Source organism: Sciurus vulgaris (assembly GCF_902686455.1).
Source record: "Sciurus vulgaris genome assembly, chromosome: 14".
NCBI lineage: Eukaryota > Metazoa > Chordata > Mammalia > Rodentia > Sciuridae > Sciurus > Sciurus vulgaris.
The window spans coordinates 77,243,140-77,260,303 of NC_136475.1; the positions used below are offsets into that span (position 1 = coordinate 77,243,140).

General features: G+C 42.8%; 1 long non-coding RNA gene across 1 annotated transcript; it reads left to right on the forward strand.

Annotated features, from left to right (window-relative positions):
* Positions 1 to 886: 886 nt before the first annotated feature.
* LOC306644024 lies at positions 887 to 6,579 on the forward strand. The gene is made up of 2 exons (XR_013759149.1): positions 887 to 1,356; positions 4,752 to 6,579. It is a non-coding gene; the product is annotated as an uncharacterized lncRNA (long non-coding RNA).
* The last annotated feature ends 10,585 nt before the right edge of the window (positions 6,580 to 17,164 follow it).

Here is a 17,164-nt window from a genome sequence, read left to right on the forward strand (position 1 = left end):
GGGAACAAGTGGAGCACACGTGTGTGGGCAGCGTGCTGAAGCACAAATGAATGCCCATTTCACTCCAGATGGTACTGAGGACTCGTAGCATCTCAAACTGGCAAAAAATGAGAGAGCTTGTTTTCAGTAGAGCAACAGCTGGGGTGTATGTGGGGGGAACACTCAGGAAGTAAAAATAAGAATATGGGATATGGGATTTTTAAAAATCTGAAAATTTTAAGCATACATATTGATCATGCTTATTTTCAGGAAAAAACATAAGACAAAAATTACTTTTCAGAAAGCAAAACTGAGTAGCAGAACACTAAGCCAAGAAGTTTAGTTCAAGTTCAAGGGCACTAAGCTGACAGGTCCGTTTAAGTTCAGTAGGACATTTAGGGATGCTGCAAACTTCCCTGGCTACCAACAAGCTTTATGAACATGGCATGCTAATTCATCTTTTGGGGTCTCCCTTTCCTCATCTGTAAGACGGGATAATAGAAATTCCTAACTCATGGTGTCCTGAGGAGTAGGTGAAGTGACCTGTATGGATAAGCTCTGTAAGTGCTGGCCCTCCTTATTTTTGTCCACTGCTCTGTGCTGACAGCCTGGTAGCAGAGTGCCTCTGGCTTGGCGAACCCCACAACCGACCAGGGAACCTTTATGAGGGCTATCCTGTGGCCAGCCCAGACGGGCAGGCAAAGTTTGGGCTTTCTCTCAGCCCTCCTGAGACAGGAGCCCAGCGAAGGAATACTGACCCTCCCAAAGAGGCGGCAAGGATGCTGAGGGCAGGATGAGGGAGGGGTTACTGAAGTCAGGAGAGGAGGCTGACCTTGGTGTTACAGCTACTCAGTGACTTTTCATTGCCTACGGTACACCAAGGGCCTCGGGCAGCCTATGCAGATGGGGCCGAGGCTGGACCAGGAAGAAAGGGAGGGGGTTGGTGTGGGGGAGGAGGAAATTGTGGGAGGCTGAGGAGGGAGGAAGGGGCAGAAGGGGAAGGTGGTGGGAGGAAGGTGGCAGGGGGGTGTGGGGGAGGGGAAGAGGAGGAAGCCGGTGGGAGAGAGGGGAGGAGGGAGGGAGGACCGTGGGGAGGCTGCGGAGGTGGGGGAGACCGGCAGGCACCTGCCCCGACTGTGCCTGTGACAAGCCCCCTCCTCCGGCAGCAATAGACGCGGCTGGGCCTTGGCGGCCTCCTCTGGCCGGGTGACAGCCTCACGCCTCCGGGGCGCTGGCTCGTCAGGCAGCCGCTGGGGGTACGCGGCAGGAGCCTCAAATGCCACCTACTCCCGGCCTCTCTCCCAGTTGATGCTGCTATTTTAGGCACCACATTATTTCCTGCTGTGATTTTTTCAGGCTTCTAATTCGGGCTCTGAGGTAAGCCGTGACATCCGCTCGCCCGCGGCCCCCTCCCGCGCCGCGGCTCCTTCCCGGGGCGCCGGCTCCCTCCGGCCCGCGGCACCCCTGCGTCGGCAGGGAGTCACTCGGCCAGGCCTGCCTAAAATTAGGCTTCCAGGAGGAGGGATTTTCCCCCTGGGTAGAAAGTCTAGCTATTATAGATTTCTAGGCGAGAATTTAGAAAAAATGACAGGCACCGAGTAAAAACTGCCATTGTGTCCTGAATCCAGGAAGCTACATGTACATGCTTCCACGTCAGTGGTTCTCAACTCTTTGGGACAAGGGCCCTTTTGAAAATCTGATGGTTATGCATTCTGTCCCCAAAAAATGACCACAGCAAACCCACATGCACACAAAGCCACCACAATGTTACTTGTAATTTCGGGTGCAACCCCTGAAGTTGGACCATCCAACCCTGGGGGTCTGAGAGGTCAGGTTAAAAGCCACAGCTCAGAGTCCCAGGTATTGCATACATCTGTCTCCTCTTGTATAGAAATTCCTATACAAGAGAAATGGTATCCATCCAGACTCTCACTCTCATCTTTCTCTCCCCTCCCCTCTGATCTCCCTCATTATAATCAATGTGTTTTTAAAGATGTATTTGTATGTGCAAGCATTTCACACCCAAGTGGGAGGTTACATTGTAAACTGCTTCCTGGGGGTAGTGGCATGTCCAGGTCTCCATTCTAGTTTGCTGCCAGGGTCCAGCTGGCATCTGGTAATGGAAAGGACCCTACATTTGGATCCCAGGAGACTTGGGTTCAAATTTAACACCTATCTTGACCTCCCAGAACTTCCACTGCATTGGCACAATGGGAATTCTAATAATAAAGCTTCATCACATGACTAAATGATTCAGTGCAAGGGAAGGCATCTTTTAATTGTCCTCTGTCAAGGGAGGGGGCCTAGTCTGCTTCTTTTAAATTACACATCCTTGTCTGTTGCCCCTTGGAATGGGCTGCATCGTGTGTGTGTGTGTGTGTGTGTGTGTGTGTGTGTGTGTGTGTGTGTGTGTGGTGTGTTTTAATTCAAACTCCTGTGGTCTGAATGAGGGTGTCCTCCCTCAACTCCTACCCGCCTCCCCACTGCCAAGTTCACATATTAACTCTAATTCCTAACCCATAGTACTCAGAGGCAGGGAACTTTGGAAGGTGATTAGGTCAGAAGTGTTACATCTTTGTGAATGGGATTAGTGCCCTTAAAAAAAGGCTTGAGGGAACCTGTTTGCCCTTTTTGCATGTGAGGACACATAGATACCATCTATGAGGGGTGGCAACTCACCAGACACCACATCTGCTGGTGGCTTAAGATCTTGGATTTCCCAGCCTCCAGAACTCTGAGAAATAAATTTCTGTGGTTTACAAAGGACCCAGTATAAAGCATTTTGTTTCATAGTCCAATGAACTAAAACTGATAAACTGAGCCCAAATTAAGGAAATGATATGAGATGAGCTATCTCTGCAATAATGAGTGAGAAGTCAGGAGCCCATTCCCAGACAAATAGAAAGTAGTTAATGTAAGAATCTATTTGATCTTGATTCAGGATCCCCCATTTTTCCACAGGTGTTAAAAGGGGGCCACTTCACTGCCCCAATGACTCCTATAAACCCACCTCCCTCCCATCTTCATTAGATCCTCCATTTTCTCTAGGACACCTCTGGTTATGGTTCCAGTTCTTTATCTCTGTCTTATAAGATGTCTCCTACTGTGATCCCCAACTTCAATCTCTTCCTGCCTCACTGATTGTTACTTATCTGTTGCTGGGCTCCTCTTGCTCGTCTGTGATTTTTTTAAAATGGTGGCTACTTCCCAGTATTCATCATGCTGCACTGAGCTCCCTGTTCTCAACCTTCTGCCTTTCGGGAGAGGGATCACATTGACTTTGGTGTGCTCAGCTGTCTCTTCTAGGTTATCTGCTCTGATCTCTCGACTGCCAGTTCCAAATTCAGTTGCCCATTGGGCAAGTCTAAATGTAAGCCCTATTGTTATCTCCAACAATACATACTGAAAAAATGAGTTTCTTATCTTCCCTGAACCAGTTTTCCCTCCTGGCTTCCCTTTTCTCTTTGGGCCATGACCAAACCTCTGGTCATCCAACTCAAAGGTTCCATCAACTTTGATTCTTCTCTTTCCCTCCCACCTGCATGCAGACACCAAATCCTATCCATACCTCTGTTGGGATTTCTGGCATCCATCTTTTCCTTCCCTTTCCCATTTCTATTCATCTGACCTTAACCCTCAGCTCTGATGGGTACAGTAGCTCCCTGTTTTTTTCTGCCCACAGCCTTTCCATCCTTTTACATAGATTCACTTATACATCAAGAGCTTCTTATTTCTCATTATCTTCCTTGTTTTTCAATCTAACTCACTTTAGCCCTCTTCTTTTTTTTTTTTTTTTTTTTTTTTTAAACCAAGGAGCACCCTTCACCAGAAAGTGCAGAAGCCAAATTCCATTGCCTAGTAGGTCAGGCAGGTCATGAAATGGATAAGCAGATCAGGTGCACAATGCCAGGGAGTGGTAGGAAGTGGCTTCTAGATTATGGGCCTCAGTCTAGAGGGGGTATGAGCAGCTTCACTGTCATCAGGCCCAGTGTGGCCAGATTTCCTACTTTTAAAACAAAACAAACAAAAATTCACCAATTTTGGATTTTTACATGAAATCTCCCAATATCTAAAATACGATGACACCCAAACAAAACACGGCTGCAGTCTAAATTCACCCTGCAGGAAACCATGAATTTAAATTTTGTTGATGTGGCAGAAAGCACTTTGAACTGGGAGTTTCTAGTTCTGGTTGTGCCAATAATGAGCTATGTAAACTTGAATAAGTTATATCCCCTCTCTGGGTCTTAGTTTCCCCATCTATACCATGAAGGGACCTATTAAATGAGCCCAAAGCCCTTTTAATTTGGTAATTCTATGGTTCTATGGCTGATCCTAAGGGGGTGGGGATCCTTTTTGGTTGAATTGTCTGGTTGATTGTCATAAACATGCAGTGAATATGGGTTACCACATTTCAAAGAACAAGAATACAATAAGCTTTTGGTTAAATGAAATTCTCCAGGGTTAACTGGAAAATCCCCTCAATCAAGGTTATTGTTAAAAGACTTTCTAAAATACCAGAGTTCAGCTTCCTGCTTTTCTAAGCACAGGGGATGCAGCAGTACCCGGCAAGGGGAACTGATGAGTCAATGTCTGGGGATGGCTCTGCCACCTGGGCTGCTGGGGATCACAGCTGAATGGGTAGGAAGTCCTCTTAGGCCACTCCAGCTATGGGGCTACTCAGAGAGCAGTGATGTCTGTAAATCAGGAGTCACCTGGCTGATGCCTCCTAGCAGGCCTCAGACCCTGAGCTTTAACATTCACTTTTGCAGCATGGCTCCCTCTTAAGCTGGAAAACAATTGGAATGTGGCATTGCCTGGAACGTGTGGAAGCTGACTACCATGATACAAGGATTCCTTCCTGGGGAAAAAGGCAAAGGCTTTGGACCCCAACAGATCTTGGTTTGAATCTAGACTCCTCCACTTCCTAGCCCTGTGGCTTTAGACAAACTGACTTTACCTTTCTGAGTGAGTTTTAAGTTTCCTGTCTATAAATTGGAAGCAAGAATATAAGTCTCATAGAGTTGTTGTGAGTACTAAGTCAAATAATGAATGCTACATGGTGTGGGGTGTGGGAGTCATTATGCACTGGGAAAATGGAAATCATTATTCCATTAAGAATGAACTGTTTTCTTTTTTGGAGGGGGGAGAGTTACCAGGGATTAAACCCAGAGGGCACTTAACCACTGAGCTACATCCCTAGTCCTTTTTATTTTTTATTTTGAAAGAGGGTCTTGCTAAGTTGCTTAGAGTCACATTAGGTGGCCGAGGCTGGCTTTGAACTTATGATCTTCCTGCCTCAGCCTCCAAGTCACTGGGATTACAGGTGTGTACCACAGCACCCAGCTAGCAATGAACATCTTGTATCATGAAAAATCCCATGTCATTCTTTAACTTTTTACTTAGTAAGGTCAGACAGTTAATATCAGTCCCTTCCTACTTCAGTAGACATTTGAGAAACCAGCTGTTTTCAGAATTAGATCTCTTGCTTTTTCCTCCCTTCTATTCCACCCTATCATCTTGGAATAGACACCAGCCTTAAAATAAGAACCAAGACCTGTTTTGCAACTATCATACTAATAATTGATTCAATCAATAATCATCAATGGATGTAAAAGTTAGATGAGGAAAGGATATTCACAGTTTTAAATGATCCTTCACCCAATTACTTATTAATTACAAGATGAAAGAAGAGTAACTTTTCCTGGCAGACACCTAAACCAAGTGATCAAAGTTAGTATCAGCAATCCAGAGACAGAGATTTCAGTGCATCTTGATATGACGCACTGAAAACACAACATCAGTTCTGTGGGATTCCTGCCAGCAAATGGCTAACATGAGTCCAACTGTGAGCCCACATCAGACTAACCCAGACCCAGGAGCACAATACAAAATAAGTGGCCTGTACTCATGAAAAATATTGATGTCATGCAAGACAAAGGCTGAAGAACTAACTGTTCTATGCTAAAAACTCAAGGGATATGAAACTAAATGGAATGTGTGACCTGGATTGGATCACAGACCATAAAAAAAGAACATTTCTGTTAACAACGTTATTGGAGAATTGGATAAACTTTACTATGGATCATATATTAAATCCATTAGCATTATATCCATGTTAAGTTACCTAATTTATGTAAGAAAGTATCCAAAAAATGATTTTCTTTCTTATACGACCTGTATTTGCACACTAAAATAAGCCTGAAGCTCAGCCTCAGCAAAGAGACTCAGAGTGAGAGAAGGCAACTTGTTTCTGTGCAAGTGATTCATTTTAAGAAATTCCAGTATACCTGGTTTACATAGGTGTGTGTTTTCATTGAAGAAAGATTGTGTATAAGAGTGTCCTCTCTTGAGTTTCTTTAACTTGAGTCCTTTATACCTTTCAAGTGTGGTTAAGAAGGCAAAAATTTAATTTATACAAAGTTTTTGGTTACTGAGCTAAGGCTATGGTTATCATTTGTGGAAAATGTTTCATATACAGCACCTTAAGTTAACTGTTTATCTTTCTCTCTTGATTACTATTAAATGTAAATATTTGTTCTTCAGGTCTTTAACTTAAAATAAATTTTTGCCATAAAACACTCCAAAGAAAGCAAAAAGTATCTATGTTCTTGAGAAATTCACACTTGAAATATTTAAGGACAAAGAGATGTTATGTCTGCAACTTACTCTCAAGTGATTATAAAGAAAGAAAAGTATAAATATGTATACACGCACTCAGAAAAAGAATATTAAAACAAATGTAGCAAAATGTTAACATTTAGTGAACCTGAGAGGAGAATACATGGGAGTTCTTTGTACTGGACTTGCAGCTTTTAGGCAAATTAAAATGATGTCAAAATAAGCTGGGCATAGTGGCACATGGCTGTAATCCCAGCAATTTGAGAGGCTGAGGCAGGAGGATTTCAAGTTTGAGGCCAGCAAGAGTAATTTAGCAAGGTCCTAAGCAACTTAGTGAGAACCTGTCTCAGGAAAAAAAAAAAAAAAGTGGGAGGATGTGGCTCAGTGATAAAGCGCCCCTGGGTCTGAAAAATTTTTTCAAAAGAAAAAAAAATAGAGCTGTGATGCCATGCTCAGAGCCTTGTGTCATCTGTCCCTGCGGTGTGGCTTAGCAGAAACAGCCCCGACTTGAAGAGGAGGTTTGAACCCAATCTCCCAACTGCAAGATCCATCCAGACTTCTTTCTCCTCCCTCTGATGAAGATAAAAGAATGCTTCTCTCTTGGGGTTGTTAATAGGACTAACTGAAGTAATCTATGTAAAAAAATATGGTACCTGCCAAGAACTTGTTCATGTACTCTATAAATGTATGCTGCTAAGAGTCCAGCAGTGATAAACACAATGGAATCCTTGCCCTTGTGTAACTTATACTCCAGCCAGAAAGATGGAAAATAAATGACACACTACACAGGCAGACATATACTTACAAAGAGCTGCAAATTCTAGAAGGGTGATGGAGAGTGACAGGAGAGGTAGGGCACCCTACCATAAATAATGCGGTCAGGAAAATGACATTTAAACTGAGACACTGAAGGAGGGAGGGAGGGGTCAACAATCTAGGCAGTGGGAACAGCAGGAACAAAGGCACAGGGGACAGGGGGCAAGAGGTAGGTGCACGTAAGGAACTGTTAACCACCTCTTCTGCTAACCCACCTTGTAACTCCTTGTATGTACTTCAAGAGACAGGGCAGCACAGCACCTAGTAGGGACTGGACTCCCAGGAAGTGTATGATGAATGAACAAGAGAATGGCTGAGCTCTCGTTCTAATGTTTGCCCATGAAGAGATCCCCCTCTTCCAGCCCTTTAACCTTCTGATGTGGAAGGAAGGAGCCTTCTGAACTGGCAGTCCACAGTTCTTTCCTCGGTGCAATTTGCCTAGAGCTCAGAGATAGAGGGTCCCCCCAAAACCCACCCTTCCCGTTAAAGGGAAGAAGCAGAGGCCAAGATTCAGGACAGCTTTGTTGAAGCCCCTGGACCTGGTGGGGCCCATGTCTAGTGCTTTCCCCAGGCCACAGCCTGTCTTGTTTATTTGTTCAGCAGGTTTATTTCAGCCATGGCACAGCCTGTTCTGACGCTGGAACATTTCTGAAATGAGCCAATTTTTTAAAATCATAGAAAATAAATGGTTTGCTCTTGGAGCTAAGGGGTGGGGCAGCCAGAATGGGAGACAGGTTTCAAGGCCAGCTCTGGGGCAGAATTTTGGTTTACCCTTTGCTATATTCTTTTCCCCTTCTGCCCTTGGGAACCAAAGGGATTTCAATGGGATTTCCTGCCTCCATTTCTCAAGACGATGATTGGAAAAACTGGAACATTTAACCATAAGATTTCCGGTTCTCATCTCCACCCTCATCAGTTCTATTCTAAACTCTGGTTTCTAAACCACCAAGCTCAGAGCTGGGAATGTAGTTCAGTAGCAAAGCCTTTGAGTAGCATGTGCAAAGCTTTGGGTTTGATCTCCAGTACAAAATACACAGAATGTTCAAAGCCACTGAGCTCAAGACGTAGCCCAACACAACCCATCAATCTTGGGACAGGTTTTGGGACTAGAGCACCTGGATCATTCTGTTCCCTCTGCCTGTAGGATTACATATGTACCCCCGCACTAAGCCTGGCTTGCCACCTACTTTTTTAAATAGCTGGCAAGTTCAGTGAAGACAAACAGAATAGTTAAAATTGCTTTGTTTTCTGACTGGATATTAACTAAGTGTAGTAATATCAGTCATTAGCTTGTATTGATCTGAAACATTTATTTGTAGTTATGTAAATATTTGATTACCCAAAACCTGGAAATTAATAATTAATAAAACAAAATTATCCGGCCAACAAAATTATTTAAACCTTAATTAGGTAACAGATGGGGTGGGATAAAGGGATCCTGGTGGTAAAAAGGCGACTCTGAAGTTCTGCCTGGCCTTTTGCCTGCCTCGTTTCCCCAACAGGGCTGGTACATAGTAAGTGCTGTCAAAATACTCACTGAATGTGCGAGTGTGTGAGGATGATGGTGCTCCTGGGGCACTGAAGCCTTGTGAACCCTAGTTGGCTATCCCATAAGGACCAAGCTAAGAACCAATTCCGCAGCTGTCCCAGCCCCAGGCTCTTTCTCCCTAACAGGCAACATGCCCATTCTTAGCACTCAACTCAGGTAGTACTAAGATCAATGAGAATGTGGGAATAGATCATATGTTCTGGAGCCCCTCCAAGGGGCAGGGACAGCCCAGATTCTGATGCCCTTCTGGTGTCCTCTGCCCCTTTGCTCAAAGAAACTCTCAAGAAGCAAAGTCTGGCCCGCTGCAGGAGATGCTGTTCTTCACTTCCCAGATTAGCTCAGACCTTAAAAATCACAGCCCAGTGCCTGCTCTTTAGTGCCAAGGAAAACAGTAGATGTCAGAAGCCTCCTTAGGTATCTGGAACTGAACAGCTCCTGCTGCTCCTCCCTTCCTAGTATGAAGTCATTGAATCAGGATGACAAAGCAAACAGTGACAAGTGCTGGGACTTGTTCCCAGACTGATTCCAGCATTTCTCTAGCCCTTCCCTCCTCCCCACCCTCAGAATGGCAACCCCAGGTGTAGACAACAGACTGAACTGGAATCAGTCCTGGGGCTTCCAGGAAATGGAGACTGGGTGGGAGGCATACTCTGATGGCAGAGAGGAGGTCCTGGAAAGACCTGGATGAAAAAAGGATATAGGATATCAGTAGCACCAGACATTAGCCTGGTACATTCCAGGCTTCAACATGCTTTCACACATTCTGAGGGAAGGAGGTCAGGAATTCTTTATCAGCTTCACAGAGGAGAAAACAGGCTCATATAAGGCCAGCAGCTTAATCAGGGTTACATGGCTTAAGTATGACAGAATCAGACTTGGAATTATTTTTGTGACTCATTATTTTTGTTACATCTTCCTACCCCATCACAATTCCTTGAACTTGTCATTGGCACACTGCTTCATGCTTTCTTCTTTGTTGCATACCACCATTTTATTATTTACTCAATGTTTTCCTTAAATAGACCCACTTTAAAAGTTGACCTCATTCTAAGCAATTGTGTGTGTGTGTGTTTTGATATATATTTAACATATTCTACTCCATCACCATCTCTGCATACTAAGGATGGATCTTGACAGGGTGCCAGCCAAGTGGGTGCCCTTGTTTGAAATGTTCAGCTGGTAGTATCAATAAAGGCCAGGGTTGTCTTTGTTAGGGTTGTAGTTACAGAATTACTGAATCATGGAGGACAAGAGGTAAATCATAGATTTTTAACTCCTGAGGGACAGACCTTGTGTAACATGCCCAGTCCTGACCCTAAAGATTGAGGGGTACCATTCAGGGATCAAGTCCTTGCTCTTAACAACTCAGCTTACAGGGGTGGGAGTGCAGCTTAGTGGGAGAGCCATAGAATCACAAAACAAGCAAAACTCAGCTTCCAAACGTGAACAACTGAAATCTAAAAGGAATAAGTAGACACTCTGGAGTCAAAGAAACTTAGATCTAGACTTGGTTTTACCACAAACTCAGTGTGCCTTTGAGCAAGGCAATTCATGTTTCTAATCCTCTTTTCCTTCAATGATAATATCTCCTCTTTCTGTTGTTCAAAACTCACAAGAGATCCAGATTTTTAAAAATATTTTTTAATTGTAGATGGACATAATACCTTTATTTTATTTTTTAAATTTTTTATGTGGTGCTGAGGATAGAACCCAGTGTCTCACATGTGCTAGGCAAATGCTCTACCACTGAGCTACAAATCTGGCCCAAGATTCAGATTTTTAAAAAATTGTGTATGAAAAATCCTCTGTAAACCATAAAGCTGCAATACAGAGCATAAGGAATAATTAGATAATACTCCAATTCCTCCACAAAATATCTGCATCATAACTGAAGAATGACTTTCTCAAGAGGAACTAAGCACAGTAACAACAGGGTGGAAAGAGATTTTGAGAGCAGGCTTTGGACCTTAATTATGTCCCTGGTTACCTTGCTACTTCAGGTCTTGGGCCCAGGAAGACACTGTTGAGCTGAATCAGCTTGCTTCCCTTGACTCCTCTGGAATCCTGTGTTTCTCATTCTTACTCTTTCTTCTGCTTTCAAACATTTATCTATCATCTTTCAGGGACGTGTGCAAGTTGACTGCACAGTAACGGGTCTTTACTGCCCTCATATGGTCACTTCCTGCCATGGTTACATGGACTTCTGAAGGGGTATATGTGACAATGGCAGATCTGAGGAGACCAGAGCCAACTCTCAAGATCAGGATTTGCCAGGGCTAGCAGAGGACTTAAAACCCAAGTGAAACCAGATGCTGGAATCCAGAGCTACTTGATGGGAAGCAACAGTTCCTTGCCTCAAAGAGTACCTATTTGTGAACTACTAGGTGCCATGGAGTGTTGTACAAAATACATGGTCTGTCCTCAAGAACTCATAAATTTTACAAATGTAAATAATCCATGTACACACACACACACACGGTACTGGGGATCAAACCCAGAGGCACTTGACCACTGAGATACATTCCCAGACCCTTTTATTTATTTTTCAAAATTTTGAGACAGGGTCTTACTAAGCTGCTGGCTGGCTTTGAACTTGTGATCCTCCTGCCTCAGCCTCAAGTTGCTGAAATTACATGCATGTGCCACCATGACAAACAACACACATAATTAACAGATATGAAGCCATTATAGTAAGGACTATGCAGAAGTAGAAATAAAGTGCTACAGGACTGGCAGGAAGAGAGGCATGGGGATCAGAGAAGCTTCCTGAAGGAAGAGACTCAAGGTTGAGCATTTTAAAAATAAGAAGAGTCTGGGGGAAGAAGGTATAGGAGAATAGATTTTTTTATGGCAGTGAAACTGTATCTGTATATTATAATGGTGGATATGTGGCATAACATTTGTACAAACCCATAGAATGTAAACCAAGAGTGAACCCTAATGTAAACTATAGATTTGAGGTGATAATGATATGTCAGTGTGTGCACCAATTATAATAAATGTACCACTCTGGTGGTGGGTGTGGATAATAGGGAGGTCAAGCCTTTATACATGCTTGGCTATGTGGAAAATCTCTGAACCTTCCACTCCATTTTGCTGTAAACCTAGAACTCTGCTCTAAAAACAAAGTATTCCAAAAATCACTGGGGGAGAGATGAAAGAACTATTGTATTAGTTCCATTTGTTTTTCAGGGTGGGGGGAACACTAAGGACTGAACCCAGAGGTGCTTTTCCACTGAGTCATATCTGCAGTCCTTTTTTTACTTATTTTGAGACAGGGTCTTGCTAAATTGTTCACGGTGTTACTAAGTTGCTAAAGCTATCCTCAAACTTGTAATCGTCCTGCCTTGGTCTCCCTAGTCACTAGGATTAAGGTGTGTGCCACCGTGACTGGCTTGATTTCAATTTTTGAAAAAGATGCAAAAATTAGCAATTTTCTGCTAATAAATGAATCTCTAAGTATAGTCATCTCAGTATCCATGGGGTTTTGGACCAGGACCCTCTGCAGATACCTAGATCTGCAGATGCTTAAGTCCCTTATGTAATATAGCACAGTATTTACATAAAGTCTATTAAAAAACTATAGGACCTTACCTAATAAACATGAGCAAGGAAGACCACAATGACACTGATACTAGCTTCATTTTGGGAATCAATTTTGTGTTGAGCATGGCTAAAGTTTTTACAGATATTTTAGTTATTTAATCTCTACAATACTATTGGAGGGGTGCTATTTTCTCTACTTAATAGACAAGGAAACTGTAGTTCAAGGCTGGTAGGGCAAGCCTTGATAGAAAATACAGGCAGAAGAAAAAGCAAAAGGTGTATAGGACAAACAATCTGTTATTGCTAGCCTATCACGTGGTATAAAGGGAGAGGCAAGGGCATGTGTGGGGTCATGATGATCAAAAACTACAGGAACTCTATAAGGGAATTTAATGCCTCAAGGGAATTAGATATCACCCTTTGGATACTGGAAAACCTTTATATTTCAAAACATGGCATTCTACTCAGGGATGTATTAGAGTGCGTGTGGAAGAGAATAATAAGGTAAAGACCAGGAAGGGAGACCTAGATGAGGTGAGGGGAGCTTGGATTAGGACAGTGGACAATGCAAAGGAAGAAATGTAAAACCTCTACATAGAGAAATTAAAATAGACTTGAGGGATGAAGGCAGAGCTACCCTTAATGAGAACTACTGTCTCATCATGTGCTGAGTCCTCTGACCTGCCTCATCAATGCCAGGTCCTATGGGGGAGAAAGATTTCTGGTCTCTGATGGAATTAAAGTCTCAGTTCCACCCTGGAATATGGTATACCAAACGTCTAAACCCAAAGCAGAGCAAAATCTGCTCAGGCATCAGAGGAATTGTCTTGAAAATTGTTCTTAATGCCCACACCAAGTGAGGATTCTCAGGACTTGAAAAGCCAGTCACAACAAGAGACCATACCAGTTTGATCCTCTGACCCACCAAAGGTCAGAGTTTTGTGTCATTTCCCAGCAGTCCAGCATCTGGTCGGACCAAATCCTGTATGGGAACTCAGTGCTCACCCTCCCCAAGACTGATTCCTGCTTTTGATAGCCACAGGGCTGGCAGGCTTCCCTCTGGTTCCCTCTCTCAGGAATTCATCCACAGCTGCTGTCACACCCTATCTGGGAGGTGGCAGCATTTCAATAGTAAAGCAACAGATCCTCAGACTGTGGCTAACAGCTTCAAAGTCAGTTGGGAATTGTGTCACACTTCTAAAAACAGCTAACTCCTTTCAGTTCCAGTGAATGGGTAAGGGTGTAGACTTCAAGGAGATATCTAGGCTTCATATTTCCTAAACAATTGGGGCAATTCCAGGGAAAATATTCATAGCAAGCATTCAACAAATATGAATTGAAGGTGCCAGACACTATGCAAAAACCTAGCAAGAGTCCCTGTTCTCAAGGTATTTTGATTCCAGGATGAGGAGATGAGTCTTGAGCTAATATCTCTTTACTCCGCTTCTTCCTGCCCAAAGTTTTGGCAATGCCTTTCTACTTCACTGGTTTCTTATATTTTTGTTATTGGATACTACTACTGCCTGAAGTCACCCAAAGTCATTCCACTTGGTGAGGAGTTCTGCATCCAAAAAAATAAAACAAAATTTAGACATAACAAATGAACAAAAAGTCAGAGTAGTGACCCTTTTAAGGGAATATATATTTGAACATACCTCTAAAAAACACTTTGAAAATGTACTCTGATTAGGAGCCAACTACAAAAGAGACCTCAAATGCCCACAGTAACCCTGTCCATACCTGGAGGGGAGGGCTGAGGAAGGCACTGGGAAAATCACCCCAAACCCCTAAGGAAAGGTATAAGGAAAAGTGGGGGAAAGAACAAAGGGAAAAGACACCCCTTATAGCAAATTATGATATTCTGTGTCTTCATGTACATTATTTGATCCTCTCAACTATCCTTGGGGACAGGCATAGCACACATTAATCTCCAGTTTCCAAGCAAGGGAAAGCCTACTGTAACCCAGCACGAGCTACACCAAGTCTTCAGACAGAGTAGGTGGGGACCGCAGTTGTGCATGAGCCACAGCTTCTCAGAGCCTTGGTCTCTTCCCCTGCAGACCAAGGTGGTATGATGAGTGATCCTGGAGATCCCTCATCACCCCAGCCTATTCTTACGCCATGCTCATGGTCAAGAGGCTACTAAGTGGTGAAGTCACACAGCAGCTCTCTGAATTGGGAAAAGGTGTTACTTTACAATACAATGACAAAGTCTGTGCTTATAATAGGAAGATGGGACTTGAGGTGATCCATTTCCAAAATGATATTCCAATGGCCCACTGAAATAAGCGGACCTTACCAGTGGTCATGTCATGGTGATGCTGTTTTTGGGCTTTTTTTTCTTTTTTTTTTGAGAGACTGAGGATTGAACCCAGGGGTACATACCACTGAGCCATAACCCTCAGCCCTTTTTTAAAACTAAGTCAGGGTCTCACTAAGTTGCTTAGGGCCTCACTAAATTACTGAAGTTGACCCTGAACTTGTGATCCTCCTGTCTTGGTCTCTGGAGTCACTGGGATTGCAGGCACATGGCACCATGCCTGGCAATGATAAGGTTTTTATATCTTGAATTTCTGTACCCAAGCTACATGTCTTTCCTTTTCTCTAAACATCCTTAAAATGACTATGCTTCTTTTAATATTTTCTTCTCTATTTTTTTTTCTTGAACACAACACAGTATTTATTGGTGTGATTAAGAGGAGGACAACACAGTGGAAGCCCTCATGAGTGTAGGGCTTACTACTTGTCCAGGGGACCACAAGTGGGGATATATATGACACTGTAGATATCAGGAATGAGCCACTTCTCAGCCACCATGTTTTCAAATTCATCAGCATTAAACTTGGTAAAGTTCCATTTCTTTGAGATGAGGATCTTCTGGCAGCCAGGGAACTTGAACTTGGCCCTGAGTAGAGCCTCAATCACACAAAAAATGGAATTCTTCACAAATTTGCATATCATCCCTGTGCAGGGGCCATCCTAATCTCTGTATCATTCAATTTTAGTATATGTGGTGCTGAAGTGAGCACCTCTTCTCTAAATATTATTTCAGAAAAGAAAATACTTTTTTTTAATATTTTTTTTTTTTTTAGTTGTAGGTGGACATAGTACCTTTATTTTATTTTTATGTGGTGCTAAGGATTGAACCCAGGGCCTCATGCATGCTAGACAAGCACTCTTAACACTGAGCCAAAACCCCAGTCCCAAGAAAATATTCTTAATAAAGGGTTAAAGAATGTTCTGTGAGGTCTGTTTAATTATTCAGGAAATTTTTAAAAATTAAGGTCATATCCAAATATGACAGTCTGGAAAAGGCAAAACTATGAGACAATAGTTGAAGGGGAAGGAAGGGCAAGATGAGCAAGTGGAGCATGCAGGATTTTTAGGGCAGTGAAACTATTCTGTATAGTTCTGTAATGGTGGGTACATGTCATTATACATTTATCAAAATTCATAGAATGTGGGGCTGGGGTTATAGCTCAGTGGTACAGCACTTGCCTAGCATGTGTGAGGTCCTGGATTTGATTCTCAGCACCACATATAAATAAATGAGTAAAATAAAGGTCTATCAACATCTAAAAACATGTAAAAATTTTTTAAAAAAAAATTCATAGAATGCACATCACCAGGAGAGAACCCTAATGTAAACTATGGAGTCTAGGTGATAACATATTCGTGTAGGTTTGAGTGTGACAAATGCGGCACTCTGGTGGGGGTTGGGACAGTGAGGTAGGCTGTATGTGTGGGGGACACAGTGTGGATGGGAATGATCTATACTTTCTGTTCACTTTTGCTGTGAACCTAAAACTGCTCAATAGAATAAAGTATATTAAAAATATTAAAGCAATGTACTGGAGGGTTAAGAGCCAGACTCAGATATTAGACTGGGCTTCAATCTAATTCATAGACTACTGAGTGGCCTCAAACAAGTTTTAACTCTCGAGGCCTCAGTTTCCTCAACCATATAACTAAAGGAAATTATAGTACCTACCTCAGTGATCTATTCTGAAGAATAAATGAGACTCGTCCAAAGCAGTTAGCCTAGTGCTGACACTGGGAACATGAAATAAATCTTAGCTATTTTTGGAAATTTTTAATAAAAAATAATTAAGAAAAGTTTTGGCTTTCTAGATAAGTTTTAGATCCCTAATGCCTAAAGTGGATCAAGAGGCTTGATTTGATGTTAAATACATATTTTTTCTCCAAAACATTTTTTTCTCCAAAACATTGTTCACTATGATATACACGCACTTTCTCCTACAATAAATGAATACTTATAACCAGGAAAAAATTTTGTTCGCTGTACCAAGATAGGAAAGATCAGCTGCCTAAGACGGTGGTTTCTCTGTATAATTCCTGTCTGTCACCTAGATTTAATGAATCCTACTGGCTCTCCCCACCCCAATGCTGAAGTTCATTTGTTGGACAACCATGACTGTTCATTAGTCTCCTCTTCTGAGATCCAGGCCTATGTATCCAACTGCCCTCTGGACATTTTACTTAGGTGCCTCAAAGGGTTGAATTCATGACCACCTCCACTTCAACCCTAGCCCTCCTCAGTTCCCCAACTTCAATGAATGACCCATCATCCACTCAGATATGGAAGTTAGCAACCTAGGAAATCATCCTAGATTCCTTTCCTTCACCCTACAC